We start from the raw sequence: 15,150 nt of genomic DNA, 5'->3' as shown, positions 1-15,150 counted from the left end.
TGGGGATGAAGAAAGCAGCCACCTGAGAGTGGGAGGGTCAGGAGCGGGGCTGATGGCCCAGCTGGGCGGGACGCTGGCAGGCATGGCAGCTATGGGCACCCAGATGGGTGTCCCCCATCACCCTCAACCACTGGTCCTTCCTGAGGAGAAAGAGCCATAGGGCCTGCCTCCACTTTCCTGGAGGGACCAGGGCTCACCTCCATCTTTTCCTGAGCAGGAGGAAAAGAATCACTGGAGAAACTGCTTCTGAAACCCGCAGCCCACGAGCCCCCGGCACTAAAGGCCAGTCTGTTGGGCTCTGGGCCACAAGAGCAGCAAAGCTAGAGACTGCCGCCACTCACACACCCACCCACCTGCAGAGGAGCTCAGAGCAAGCCCACCGAAGCTCTCAAGGTGTGCAGGGTGAGGGAGAGACTCTCCAGGCCATCAGGGGTCCTCAGTCCTATTGGAGGCTGTGGGCTTCCACAGAGCAGAAGTGACAGCTGCTGGTCTTCCCAGTCATTTTCGCATTAGGATCTCATGGGAGGGAAGGAGGGGTCAGGAGGCTGGCTTCCTAGACTGGCACAGGGGGTAACTGGGCCCAGGGCTGCCCTCTCTGCCCTCCAGACCCAGCCACTGGGAGCCTATGCATTTAACCAGCCCTGGGGGGCAGGGCGCGGTGCATCAACCATCATTAATATTGAACGACTGTTTACTTTTACAAGCCCCAACTTCCCATAAATCCAAGTCAGAATCAATCATCTTTTATGGAAGATATTAATGGCAATTCCATTATTTAAATGCAATCAATGTGTTTTTCCCCCCCCTTCTTTTTTTTTTTTTTTTGGTTCCTTTATGTTAAAGCCAAGTAGTTTGGACAGGGCTTTTGGCCAAGCAATGGAAAAAAAAAAAGTCAAATGACCTTGCTCACATCTCAGTATTTCAGCTGGATAACTGCTTGGGAAAAAGGTTTCGGTTTCTCTCCATTTAACCCACAGAGTAGGAAGGTTTGAATTCCAGGGGCCCAAGCAAAGTGAAAATTCTTCTCTTGCATTCACCGCGGCCTGCCTGTGTGCCGTCAGGGACACTCAGCGTTGTTGCTTTTTTAAACTCGGACTTTCTAATCCAATTTTTAAAATTAATTAATTAATTAATTAATTAACCACGAGCCCAACTCTTCCAGGAACTGGCTTCCACAGCCCACAAAACAGCTCATGTTTAGCAGAAACAAGTTGGGGTTCTTTGTTCCCAGAAGTAAAAAGGTAAAAAGACACAAAATGAAGACAGAAACCTAGTGGCTCAGGAGATGAACAGGCCGTCAGCAAGGCCCACAGGACACATGTGCTGTGTGTCCCCCCCCCCCCCCCCCCCCCCCCCGGCCCACGGCGGCTTCCCGGCAGTCAGACGCTCACTAAAAACAGAACGAGTGGGTGAGGATGTGGAACCCCAGATTCCACGTAAGCTCTGGAGTAAAGGAGGATAGAACGAAGAGAACTAGTTTTCAAAACCCAAACGTGGGACCTGGAGTGAATGACAATCCCCCTGACATCTGCCTGAAATGCCTCCTTTTTTTGCCAGGGAGTCCTCCGGGCCTCAGGACGTCACGGGGTTGTCACCTCCTGCAGGGACCACCCCCCCGCCCCGCCCCCCGTCTGGATGGCCAGACCGCATCCTTGCAGGGAGCACCGTGTGGTGCAGATCCATTCACATGCCATCTCCTGCATTCCTCTCAGTGGCCCAGGGGCCACCCTAGTGCTGCGCCAGCGGGACCCCCGAGCCTCGTCTCCTGCATTAATGTGAAAGCTGTTCTCTCGGAGGCTCCGTGGGCAGGGATTCAACGGGGCAGGTTTCTGAGAATGCTTCAGTGTGGCAGGAGGTACGAGGGACTGTGACTCACCCGGCTTTCGGAGGCAGCTGGGGACTAGCTGTTCTCCATTTCCACTCCAAACAAAACAAGGGAAAATGGGCTTAAATTGCAGCAAGGGAGATTTAGGTCAGATAGAAGAAAAGCCTGCAGGAGCCACCGAAATGGGGACTCTGGGAGCTGATGGAATTTCCTTCCCTGGAGACCTCTGGGAGCGCGGGCTTCAGTGTCGGGTCGATCCGTCCCCAGGGCTCAGAGCAAGAGGAGGACAGGACAGCGGGCCCTGTGGGTTCCTCTGCACAAAACTCAGCAGCCCCCAGCACCTCCTCACTGGGAACAGGGGGGCTTATTACATGTGAACACACGTGTAACAGCATCATTTCGTGGGGGCTGTCGGGATTGTAGCTCACGGACAAGCCACGCTCTCTGCCTCATGACAAAAGCCGATTCCTCTCACACCTTTGCCTTCCAGGGCTGAAAACTCCCCCTCCTTCCCTCCCTAAGTGATAGTTTTGTTTTCTGTCAATCTCTCCACAACGGGGCGGGCACGGAAAATCCTGTCCTAACGGCTTGAGGAGCGGCCTGGCAGCAGGAGCGTCCCCAGCCCCACTGGGAGCAGCACAGCGGGGTCTCAGGTTGGAACTGCCAAGAGTGACAGAAAGTGCAAGCCCCAGGAACAAGGCCCTGAACACAGGTGGTTGTGTCCCCCTCTTTTTTGGTGGAGGAAGCGGTAGGTGGTCTCACATTAGTCACCAGAAGCCCTGGGCGATTCGAATGGGAGGCCTCGGTCAGAAGCACCGCCAAGCCTGGAGGCAAATCTGTGACCCACCTGTAACAGACACATGGAACTTTCTAGATGTGGTTTTAGGGACAAAGCAGCCCCTGAGCCATTTCCTGCACCTACACTTGTCAGCAGCTCTCCTGCTTTGGATTTACATTGTCTTCTTGCACATATCCCTTTAAGTTAGCTTTTCAGTCCTTCCTGAGCTGCGTGAGGTGAAAACAGAATGGAAAGCCTCCTGCTTGTCTCTGGCTGGGCCCTGGCACAGCTCCTGCCCCCCTCAGGCCTCCCAGGAGAGAGGGTCACGACCCCTTCCCCATCCAGAGGCGCCTGGTCAGCGCCCTCTGTTCTGGTAATCCCCCAACAGGGACGCGCCTCCGGTCTGCCAAGAGCTGTCTCCAAGGCCATGAAAGAGGCTCGGTCAGTTTGTGGCATCTGTGTGTTGATTGGGACTGGGGCAGAGAGGGGACTCATGGGGGTGGCGTCCCTGTGTCCAGGGCACTGGCTGTGCCATCCTCGTCTGCCCTCCTCAGTCTGTGAGACTCAGTCCCTTGATGAACAACATGCTGAAGTCTTCGGTCAAAGACAAGAAATGCGCTTGGGTGGAATCTTTCCCATTTCTGGAAGCAAAGGAATTGAGGAAGAGGCCAGGGGATGTGTTTCTGTCATTGTAGGGGACTGGCCAGTAGGGCAGGACTGGCACCTCCCATGAGGAAATTCTGGTCAAAGAAGATGGAAGGGTTCTGGTTGCTTCAAGCTGTTCTATGACACAGCAGCAAAGTGACCCCACCTCCTGGCCTTTGTGTCTGCCAGTCTTGACCATCCTGTTGTCCACAGTAGGAGAGGTTAAAAGGTTAAAAGGGGCCTCTCCTTGGGCTGGTGACCACAGTTATTGAGAAATTTGCATGCCTGGGAACCACTGTGGCTTCCTCTACCACACGGCCTGGCCATAGCGGTTTGTGCAACATTCCAGATGCGTAACAATTACAGGGCCTAGCATCCAGCAACCCCACCCTGTTCCTTGATGCTCCCAACTCAAGGGAGCCCTGGTTGTCTGAGAAGTGTAATTAAGACTTTTCATGACTCCAGGCCTTAGGGGAGCTGACTGTATGGGTGCTGCTGATAGACCTCTACATAGAAGAAGCCAAGAATGGAATGGAGACTCTCAGCAGTAAGAGAGACACGCCCAGAGTCCTTCCCTGGCTGGGGGGGCCTCTGGGAAGATCTTTGAAATGGTCCTGCAGGCACAGGGCCGGCTGCTGGCCTTGCTGGTGGGGTCAGAGTATAAACAGGAGAGGCTAAGTCTTGAAGAGCTAACCCAGTCCTCAAGACCAACCCACGTGGCCTGGGGTTCACTCCATCTGGGCAAAGAGCTCCTTTCACAGGATAGAACTCTCAGTGGGAGTGTGGCCAGAAGGCTGTAATGTTCTGGAAAATGAAAAGTGCACCAGGCCTAGGAGAAGATGGGAAATTCAGATACAGGGTCCTGAAGACATCCCTTCGTGCTCCCCTTCCACTGCCAAGTCTGAACTAGCCAGCCAGCCCAGCGAGGCTGTGGTCTGCAGGCTCTAGGGAACACCTCCATGGCCTTATCCTTGGTGTGGAGGACTAGAGAGCAAACACAGGCCTCTGGGACTCCCAGTGCAGCTGGGAGGGAACAGGTCACACGGAGATTAAGGTGAGTAAAGTGATGAGAGGTCACAAGTCATAGCAGGGGGGAGTGGACACACTGGCTAAGGGGGAGAGCTCTCACATCAAACCGACCTGAATCCCAGTCCAGTGCTTTCTTTCTTTTCTTTTTTTTTTTTAAGTTTATTTATTTATTTTTGAGAGAGAGCACAAGTGAGGGAAGGGCAGTGAGAGAGTGAGAGAGAGAGAGAGAGAGAGAGAGAGAGAGAGAATCTCAAGCAGGCTCCGCCCAGTCATTGCAGTACCTGATATGGGGCTTGAACCCATGAACCGTGAGATCATGACCTGAGCCAAAGTCAAACGCTCAACCAACTGAGCCACCCAGGTGCCCCCTCCTTTCTGATCTTGGCTCAGACCCTGGGTAAGATGTTCACTTCTCTGAACCTCAGTGTGCGACTCTGCACAGGGGGATGAGGACAGTAGCCACAGGCACAGGGCTCTCGGGGGGATTCAGGGAGAAAGTGCGCGGCAGTCATTCAGCGTAGTCCTTGGCACCTGGTCATCACTCGATACCTGTTGTTACTCCAGCAGGCACTAAATTCTGCCTGAGCCCGGAGGAAGGGTGACGCCTCAGGTCGGGGGTGGGAGGGAGGGCTGCAGAGAGGTGCTAAGTCCGGGCGGCGCGGACCCCAGAGGCATGGATGGAGCCACACCAGCACCGTGGCTGTCCCAGCCCTTGCCAAGCCTCCTTCTACGTGGATTCTTGTTTATTGGCGGCTCTTCCCATCTCCCGGGTTATGAATTATTTAGCAGATAATGACTTCATAATTGTTAATGACAGATGCCCCAAGGACGTGCTGACATACCGTCTGAAGCCACAACGCTAATTGTGGTGGCGTCCCAGAAGCCCCCATGTGGCCACATCCAGAGTGTCATTCCTAGGGACAGCCTGACTGGCCCTTGGGGATCAATCACAACTCCAACCCCTCGTGATACAGATAAAGAAACTGCGATCCAAAGAAGCATGGGGACATGCTTCCAGGTCCCAGAGCCAGCCAGGGGCAGCCCTGGGTGGGTCAAGCCCCGTGTCTCTGGTGGTCATTTCTCCACTGTGTGGGTGTGGGCTGCTGGGGCAGTTGTGGGCCAAGCACGAGTTTAGGTCCCCTTCAGGAGGTCATGGGTATGGGGCGTGGGGAATGAAACAAGGCTCTGATAGGTGCTGAGAGACTCTCTCCGCCCCCAAAGAGGGGCTGCAGGATGCTCCAGGGTCTACAGAGAACCAGGATGCAGCTCTGTGGCTGCTTGGGATCCCCACGGATTGGGGAGGGCCACTTCCCTGGGAGCAGAGGTCCCCTGCTGACTGAGTGCTTTTAGCAAAGAAAAGCTGCACAGGCTGACTGATGGGTGGAGGACAGTTGGAGGTGGGGGGGCGGGTACACCAATATCTTCCTTGAAAGTGCATTTGGTCCTGAAGAGAGTTTGAATTAAGTCCATGACTCAGTTGGAGTCCTAGCCCCTGAGAATAATAATAGCAAACCTTTGTAGAGGACTGTGTTTTAGGCACTATTCTAGGTGCTGTGTTACGTTAACTCATTTAATCCTTACAACCATCAGAGGACATAGGTATTATTATAATTCCTGGTTTTCAGATGAAGACACTGAAGCACACATAGGGAGATTCAATAACGTGATGGAGGTCACACGGGTAAGGGGCAGGGCTGGGATTAGGACCAGGCGGTCTGGGTCCACCATCTGTGCTCTTGATGGTTGCCTACTAGAAACGTTTCCCAAATGGATGAATGTAATGCTGTGGGGCCCCTCTGGATATGGGACACACCTTCCTAACGGTGGCTTGAATGTGAAATTGAGCATATTGAGACCCTGGGTCCCAGGTGGGTGCAGGGAGGCCTATTTCCTCCTGGACTGTGGAGTGTGGACTGTGCCCAGAACAGAGGGAAGGAGAGCTCTGGCCTGGGGTGTATGGTATCCCCAGGGGACAGCAGCCCTGGAAGGACAGGGTCTGTGCACTGCCCACACTCCCCTAAGGTAGGCGCTGTGAGCTGTGGCCAGCCCTTGAGCACACAGGTGAGATAGGTTAACTGAGATACTTCTGAGTGAAACACACATGCTCATCATCCTGCAAACACACAAGAGCCGCCTTTGTACTAGGCTTTGGGGAGGGTCCCAGTGACTGATACACGGTCCCTGTCCTCAGCTGTCTCCCAGGGCAGACAAGACAAGATCCAGGTGCCAGGTGAGAGGGTTCTGTGATAGAAAGGAAGCAGAGGGGCTGAAGGACTCAGGAGCAAATGAGCATAGCTAGAGGCCATGTGAGTTGGCGTTTTCTAGCATCAGTCCCTTTTTGGTGTTTATGATGTGCTCAGCTCTGCAGAGAGCTTGTCCCCCCCTCGTCCCCCCCCCCCCCCCCAGAGAGCTCACAGTGGGTGGGGGATGAACCACAAGCACACTGGATGGTGAAAGGACCACACTTGACCCAAGAAGAAGCGAATGGCTGCCAGAGAAAGTAACAGCGTCAGGAAATCTGAGGAGAGGAAATTCCCATGAGTAGGTGGCTGGGAGCTCTTTGCCAGGAGGTGGGAGGGGCTGGGAGAGGCTTTTCCGGGATATTTGGGCTTGCAGGACAAGCGTCCACAGGTGTGATGCATACGTGCAGGGGCGGTTAGGAGCACAAGGGTCTGTCTGCATGGGAACAGAGGCTGTGCATGCGTGTGCGGGTCGAGTGCGGGTCATGGGAAGCGAGTGAGCCTGGCTGGTGCGGGGGTCAGATTTACCTTACCTGACTCACAAAGTCAGTAGTGTGGCTCTGTGTGCCCCTGTGCGAGACGGCAGAGCACTTTGAGTGCACTTCAGAAAGCCTTGAACTGGTGCTAAATAAATAATCATACTGCTTATTCTGGGATGGAGAGGCAGGATGCCTCCCCTACACACTAATGGGAGGGCGAGGCTCTCTGGCTGGCTGGCTGGGGCTGCCTCGTGTACCCCTGTGAGCGCTGATCTGAGAGGAGACCCGGGCTAGACCCCTTCTGTGTCCTGTCATTTCCCACTCAGAGCACCGGCCTGCCCACCTGGAGAAGGGGGACCAGGTTAATTGTTACCTCCTGTGCTGTTACTAGGTTACTTAGTAAAAGCAGAAATATGCTTTTAATGATTTTTTGTTGTTGCTTCCTTACGAACCAGATGCTTTTATCTAAATGAGTTGCTACAAATCAAAAAAAAAAAAAAAAAAAAAAAAGACTCAACCCGGAGGGTTGCTAGGCTGCATCAGCCTTACCCAGGCAAACTGTCGCTCTGTGAGTGAGGCCTGAGCCCCCTGCTCCTTCAGCACCCAGCTTACAAGTCGGAGGGAACTATGTATTGGCGGCTATACCTAGCGTGCCTCCAAGTGGCCTGGATGGGAGAACCCAGGGAGGCAGTGGGGTGGTCTCTAGCTGGTGATGGCGATTCTGTCACCTGTGTAGGTTGGCACTGGTGGGTGACAGCACAGGTCTGGCTGGCCTGTAGCCTTTAGGCCTCTTGGGTCATGGTGGGTGGGAGGAAGGATGGTTTTCCTCCTGGGTTGCTTTGGGACTATACTGAGGCCCAGAGGATGGTCACTCAAGGCTGGGCTTGACATGTGGTAGGTGCTCAACTAATGTTTGTGGAGGACAGACCAGCACATGGCCAATACTTGCTCAGAGCTCTTTAGGTTTCAATATAAGGAGTGTCAGTTGACGTGAAGGCCTGAGGTGCCTCTGGATTAGAAGCCAGGAGACAAGGATTTTAGTCCCCCCTCTGCTTTGACTGGCTGTGTGAGCTTGGGTAAGGCATTGGTCTTCTCTGGGCCTCGGCTTGCTGCTTGGTATAATAAATGGCAACAATAACTCCTCTCTGTCTACCTCCTAGGGTCTCCCTCATGACCAAGTAGAGGGAATTGTGTGAAAACGCTATGCAAACTGAAAGCACTAGGTAGCGGGAGGAGGTAAAAGAAGTCCTATGGCCTTAGCCTTGGATGTTCTAACAAATTAGAGTTGGGGTAGTGGCTGCCCAGAGCACCAGGCTGCCAAAGAGTCTGTTTTGGGGTCAGATGGTACATAGGGAGCTTGGCTGTGAGAGGGCTCTGTGAGCCTTCATCTATGTCTCTGTTATCTGTAAGGGTGATTTTTGGAGGCTTAGCATGGCATTCAATGCCCACCATGGCCAAGACCTAGTTACCTTTCTTGCTGCATCTCCCAACCCATGGGTCTCCCTTACTACTTAGACTGAGCTTTCCTGTGTTTCTACATTTGAGACCCTTGCGATAGCTCTTCCCGTTGCCTAGAATAGTCCCTGAGTGTGCGTGCATGTGCACACACTTCATTTCTAGTTTAAGGCCACCTCTTCTTGGAAGCCTGTAGTTTTGATCGAACTAAGTTAGTTGCTGAGTACTCTCATGCCCTCAAATGTGAGCTCTGGGTCAGGGATTCTGTCTCCTATGGTCACTGTTGTATCCCCACTGCCTGGAATGATGCCTGGCATGCAGCAGGTGCTCAAGAAATATTTGTTAGGCAAATGAATAGTTCTTCCAGAGCACTTTGGATAAATTCCTCTTGTTGCATTTATCACATCTTGCAAGAACGTACTCAGTTTCTGGTTTCCCCACTGGACAGCCAGCTCCTGGAGGACAGGGCTTTTGTCTGAACTCTCTGGACCCAGGCTCTAGAACAATATGCAGTGTTGCTGCCAATAAAGGCTTGAAGAAATAAAGGAATGCATGAATGTTGAAACATCCTTCATTTTTCCCCGTACGGGGTATTCCTCCATAGCCCCCGTGCCCCTGCACTGCCATGCTGTGTGTATGCACATGTGTGAGAGACAGAGCACCAAGAGAGAGAGGGAATTTACAATCGAAGACAAAAGCTTAAAAGTTCTTTTGAGTGACCTGTGAATACATGAAATCATCAAAAAGGGACAGGAACACAGTAGTTTAGGAGTAACCCCCTGCTGGGTCACTGGACAGATGTACGCATGGAGTTCTCCCTGAGCAGGACTCCGGTGGGGCCACTGCCAGCCTATTCGGTATTTGTGTGCAAAGGAGATTTCTGTGCAAATTAAAATTCTGTGCAAATTAGGCGTCCCTCCCTCTGAGCACTACAGAGTACACAGCAAAGCTTGCAAGGTGCAAGCTGGGTGTCAACCCCTACCTGCCCTGGGCCAGATGCCCTCCTGGAGGGCACAAGCAACTGTTCCCAGCAGCCCCGGCCGCTGGGGCACATTCAAGGTAAGGAAGGAGACAGGTCGCTTGGAAAATCAAACTTGGCCACAAAAATAAACTCTGAGGTTTGCAGATAAGCTATTTCTAGCCCAGGTGCCAAATGAGGGTTTGCAGCTAGAGTGAACTGCTGTGTGTGCCCCACCCCAGCCCCGTTGGCTAATGGGAACTGCTCCGCGTATTTGCTCCCCCTGAACAACTTCGCATCTGGGACTGGGGGAAGATTCCACCTCGGGGCATCTCCTGCCTTTGGCCGATAATCCCACTGGGTTGTTTGTCAAGGGGCCGAGTCTTGAAAAGGGAGAGGGCAAACAAAGGTGACAGAGCCAGTGTCCTGGACACAGGGACGCCACCCCCATGAGTTCCCTCCCTGCCCCAGTCCCAATCAACATACAGATGCCGCGAACTGACCGAGCCTCTTTCATGGCCTTGGAGACAGCTCTTGGCAGACCAGAGGTGTGTCCCTGTTGGGGGATTACCAGAACAGAGGGCGCTGACCAGGCGCCTCTGGATGGGGAAGGGGTCGTGACCCTCTCTCCTGGGAGGCCTGAGGGGGGCAGGAGCTGTGCCAGGGCCCAGCCAGAGACAAGCAGGAGGCTTTCCATTCTGTTTTCACCTCACGCAGCTCAGGAAGGACTGAAAAGCTAACTTAAAGGGATATGTGCAAGAAGACAATGTAAATCCAAAGCAGGAGAGCTGCTGACAAGTATAGGCGCAGGAAATGGCTCAGGGGCTGCTGCGTCCCTAAAACCACATCTAGAAAGTTCCATGTGTCTGTTACAGGTGGGTCACAGATTTGCCTCCAGGCTTGGCGGTACTTCTGACCTTGGCCTCCCATTCAAATTATCTGGGGAGCCTCACAAAAATACTAATGCCTGGGTCCCATCCCGAGAGATTTTGATCTAACTGATCTGGTGTATCTAGCCTGGATATTGGAATTTTTTAAAATGTCCCCAGGTGATTTTAATATGCAGCCAGAGTTGAGAGCCACTGTTTCGCCTTGGAAGAGGCAAACAAGAAGCGGATGTTACAATGTGATTCCATAGCAGGTGCCAGGAAAGGCTGAGGAGGAGAACATGTCTGTGCTGAAATCAGAGACATTTCTCCCAAGGGTCCCAGCAAAGAGATCACAGTGACAGGGTAAACATTAACTGCCACAAAATCCTAAATGTGGGCACATCAGTATGATCTACAGGAAAAGAAGAACTTCTAACAGCCGAGAGGGTTCATGTGAAAGCATTTTGGGGTGGGGTGAGATGAATGGGGTTGACAGTGTGATGGCCCAAGTGTCTGGCTTTTGGATGGCTTGATCCAGGGGGTAGATTTTAGACTATCTGAAAGGGTAAATAAAGTACATATCATCCAGGAACTTCGTTTTGCTGAATCTCTATAACCTCTGTGTCAATTCCTCAGGACTTAGGGTCCAGGAATTTGGTAAGGCTTTAAAGTACACCAACATCCATTCTCACAAGGACAATTAAATTAGAAGGTCTGGGGGCAGGACCTGGGCATCCGTCTGTTTGAAAGCTCTCCGGGTGATTCCAGCAGTCACTGAGAGCTGACACTGCTGGCCCAGCAAGACCTGCCGGTCTTCTCCTGGGAGCTAGGAAGGTCAGGGCTTGCCCTCAGTGTGAGTGGAGGAGAGACTCGGCAGCTCTCTGGGGCTCCCCCAGAGTTAGTACGAGGGTTGGGAGGAGAGCCCAGTGGCCGCCTCCTGGTCCAGGGTCCTGTCCATCCATTGCCTGTGAGGTCTCTCTGTCCTGCAGTCCTGTGATTTTGGAACTAAGATCATCTGATCTCACGATGTGGAGACAAGAGGATGGTCCCTGTCCTCAAGGAGCTTGTGGTCCAGGAAGGAAGATGAGAAACACAAGGCAAAGGAGACAGAGACGCCCAACCGGGGAGGGGTGAGTGGCCTGGCCGCCAAAGGCTGAGAGCAACGAGGCGGTTCTGTGTTCGCCAGGCCAAGTCTGGGGTGCGAATCAGGTCGTGGCTGATTCTCAGGACTCTGGAGAAGTGGTTGGGACCTCGGCACAGAGATGCCATCTGAGAATGAAGCCCTGGGGACAGATGAAGCAGAGAAAGGAAAGCTGAGGGAAATCTTGTAGCACTGACGCCCTCCCTTACCGACAGGCAGAGGAAGAGGGGCTGGAGTGGCCAGATGGAGTGACATGGCCCACCAAGCCAAGGGAAAGAGGTTCAGGGTCTCCTTGAAGTAGCAGGTAGGTCATCTGCTAGTCATTATGTGGACGGGGCAGGCCGAAAGCTTGGGGGGTGATGGGAAAGGGGGGACCCTGCTGAAGGATCTGTGCCGGGGTGCCGATGTGCTTCCACAACATCCTCAGGAGGCCGAGTGCCCAGAAGCCTGGTGGATGTGGGGGCTGCCGAGGCAGGGGTGGGGCCGGGAGAGGAAGCCAGGAAAAAGGAAAAGCAGGTGACAGTGTACGTTTTAGTGAAGGCAGCCCTGAGATGTCTGCCTACAGGTCTGTCTTTGGGTGGGAACACGGTAGCCAAAGGGGGATGGATAAGAAGGAAAAGAAGGACGGAACGAAGCACGGCTGTTGAGAGAAAGCGAGTGAGGGAAGGCAAGAGACCGGGGAGTGTGGTCAGCAAGGGCACCTTCCGAATGGCTTGGCCGGGTGAAGCAGCCTTGAGTTCGGACGTCCAGGGCATGGCACACAGTGTCCTCTAATGGAAGAGTTCCAAGTGCCGTTAGCTTTGGAGACATCTGCAATGTCGTCTCAGGATGCATGGCATGCAGGGGGACAAGGGGCCCGGACGGGAGGTGCCAAGACAGCCCCAGGGATGGAGGCTGGGGAGGCTGCAGAGGGGCGCGTCTCAGCACTGATGGGGGTCAGGGCTTGCCTTTCCCCACCTCCAAGGTCTAGGTGTCTGGTGATGTCATTCTCGGCTCAGCCTATGGTTCTGCATAAACCGGGTCCTCGGCTTTATCTCCCCTGAGCTCCACCCCTGCCAGGGTCACCCACTGCAGTGCAGGGATCAGGTTTCGCTCCTGCCAGCTGGCTCTGGCACCACATTCTCGGTCACGGACAGGCACGGAGCAGCCCTGCTTTGCATCTGAGCAGGCCCCGTTCTGCAGCAGGACATACACAGCCCAGTGATCCAGCCCAGTTTCCACAGGAAAGTGACAGCTTCTTCCACTGGTCACAGGGGACACGGTGGGCTGTGGAGACTTCCTATCTTCTTGGGAATCAATGGAGTTCTGCGTGTGAGGCAAAAGGGACAAGCACGACCTGGCTCCGGGCCACAGGCTGAGGTGTTCCCAGGAGCAGGTGCGGCTGTGTGTGCAGTGATGTATTTACGGAGAGCCCCAGCAGGTGCTGTGCGGGGGTGGTGGAAGGGGATACAGAGATGAGATGTGATTCCCCCTCTCCAGGAACTGGCTAGGGTAGGGCAGATGGCCATGAGTTCACAGTGGGGACACTGGCCCGGGGGTTGATCTACCAGGTGTCCTATTGAGGTCCCTCCCTTTCCTAACATACATGCTTCTTGAAGCCTGAGATAAATAAGAACCATGTGCCCTCCCCTGTCAGTGGGAGGGAACAGCAGATCTCAAAGTAGGGGCCGTTAAACCCATTCCCCTGGGTGTCTAGATCCCCTTCACCTCACCCCACTCACAGTGTCTAAAACATGAAGGCAGGGGTCCCTGGGTGGCTCAGTCGGTTAAGCATCTGACTTCATTCAGCTCAGGTCATGGTCTCTCGGTTTGTGGGTTCGAGCCCCACGTCAGGCTCTGTGCTGACAGCCCAGAGCCTGGAACCTGCTTCGGATTCTGTGTCTCCTCCTCTCTCTGCCCCTCCCCTGCTCACACTCTGTGTCTCTCCGTCTCTCAATAATAAATAAACATTACAAAAAAATATTTTTTAAATATTAAATACAGGGGCGCCTGGGTGGCTCTGTCAGTTAAGCGTCTGACTTCGGCTCAGATCATGATCTCACATTTTGTGGGTTCGAGCCCCACGTCAGGCTCTGTGCTGACAGCTCAGAGCCTGGAACCTGCTTTGGATTCTGTGTCTCCCTCTCTCTCTGCCCCTCCGCCACTTGTACTCTGTCTCTCTCAAAAATAAATAAACATTAAAATTTTAAAACGTGAAGGCTTATCCTTGGAAAGCTGACTTCTGTGATGAGTATCTCCTCAGTCTCTCCTCAGACACTCATCTCCACCTCTGCCCCCTCTAGGAGCTGGGAATGCCACCATCACTAGATCCAAGATGCCACCATCACTAGATCTGTCTAGTTTGGTAACTCCCTGCCTCTTACCCGACAGTCACAGAAGCAAAGCATCCCCTCGGGCCTAGGACGACGAACCAGGACAGCTGTCCGGCCACTCAGCGGTGCCATTAGATGCATGCCAACAGCCCACCAGCTCCCGAGGCCAGAAACCCATCTGCCCCTGCTGGTTGTCCCCACTGGGCTGCTGGGTGGCGGCGGGCTGGATGCCCAGTGGACGCTTCTTCCATCTTGGCAGCTGATCCAGGCCCAGCCTGGAGCCTCCTCCTGCTGCCTGCTGACAACCACGGCTACTGACAACTCAACCCTAGAGCTGCGGTAGCTTCTCTCTAAGCCAGGGCTCTGGGAGAGGAGGGCCATCCCCAGGCCCACCTTTTCTGAGTCCAAAAGGAACATGCACATGGCTGGAAACTTGTCGGTCTGCCGTTCTGGCCCCTGCTGCAGACGGAAGCTGGGTTCAGGCCACAAGCTGGCCCCAGGTAAAGGCCACGGAGGCTCCTGATCAGAGGGCACCAGGCCTGGCACCTAAGAACAAAGCAGTCCTGGGCTGCTATGGTCTTCTCCTCCCCAGTCCCGGGCCCCATGTGCTATGCAGAGATGGCTTTGGCCCATGGACTTCTAAAGCCTCAAGTGCCACCAGACATGCTAGGCTGGGCCAGCTCAGCCTCACCTGTCCTGAACCCCGGTGCCCCCCGCCAACCCCCTCCAACCTTCATTCCAGGCCCATCCTCCTGTTTCCTGAGCAACAGTAAGTAAGTGGATGTCGGCAGCTGCATTTCCAGGCTCCCCTGCTCCTGCAGGCTCATTCCTGGCCTGCCGGCTGGGTGTTCAAGCAATCCTACAGATTCTTGTCATCAGATATCTGCCCTCACACGCAGGCCACGTTCCCCCCCAACTCTCCTGGTTACTTGGTTTTTATCATCTAGGTTTGAAAATCCTGAGTCAAAATTTGAGGCCAGACCTCCATAAATTTAATCCAAGGAAATAATCAAACCACTATGCAAACATATTTGTACAAAAATGTTTGTTGTGTTTTGTAGGAGTGAGATATTAAGAATACACTCTATGCCCCATCATTAGGGCACTGCTTAAGTAAATCGCGTAGATCATTCTATCCAGATGATATGAAGAGTTTTAAAGTGCTATAGATTTGTATTTACTGACATCAGAAATGTACCCTTCCTACTGTGAAGTCAAAAGCAGTACATACAGTGTGATCCCGTTTACGTGTGCATGTGTGGGTGCATGTGTGCGTGCACACTTTACGGTTGTGCAGAGAAGGAAAGCCCAGAAAGAGACACTAAGGTGGTGATTTCTCGGCATTATGAGTGTTAAGTAATTTATATAATTTTAGGTGCTATCTTTTAAAGTATTTTTACAATGAACAGTCTTTTAATG

At 53.4% G+C, this 15,150-nt stretch overlaps 1 protein-coding gene across 3 annotated transcripts in view; it reads right to left on the bottom strand.

Annotated features, from left to right (window-relative positions):
• The window catches only part of KLHL29 (kelch like family member 29), a 310,010-nt gene that overhangs the window by 211,216 nt on the left and 83,644 nt on the right, over positions 1-15,150 (bottom strand). The gene's annotated exons all lie outside the window — the stretch shown is intronic.

The sequence above is a fragment of the Panthera onca genome, chromosome A3 (genome assembly GCF_046562875.1).
Source record: "Panthera onca isolate mPanOnc1 chromosome A3, mPanOnc1 haplotype 2, whole genome shotgun sequence".
Classification (NCBI taxonomy): Eukaryota; Metazoa; Chordata; class Mammalia; order Carnivora; family Felidae; genus Panthera; species Panthera onca.
Note: the sequence above shows the minus strand (reverse complement) of the source record. Positions and strands in the feature narration are given on the sequence as shown.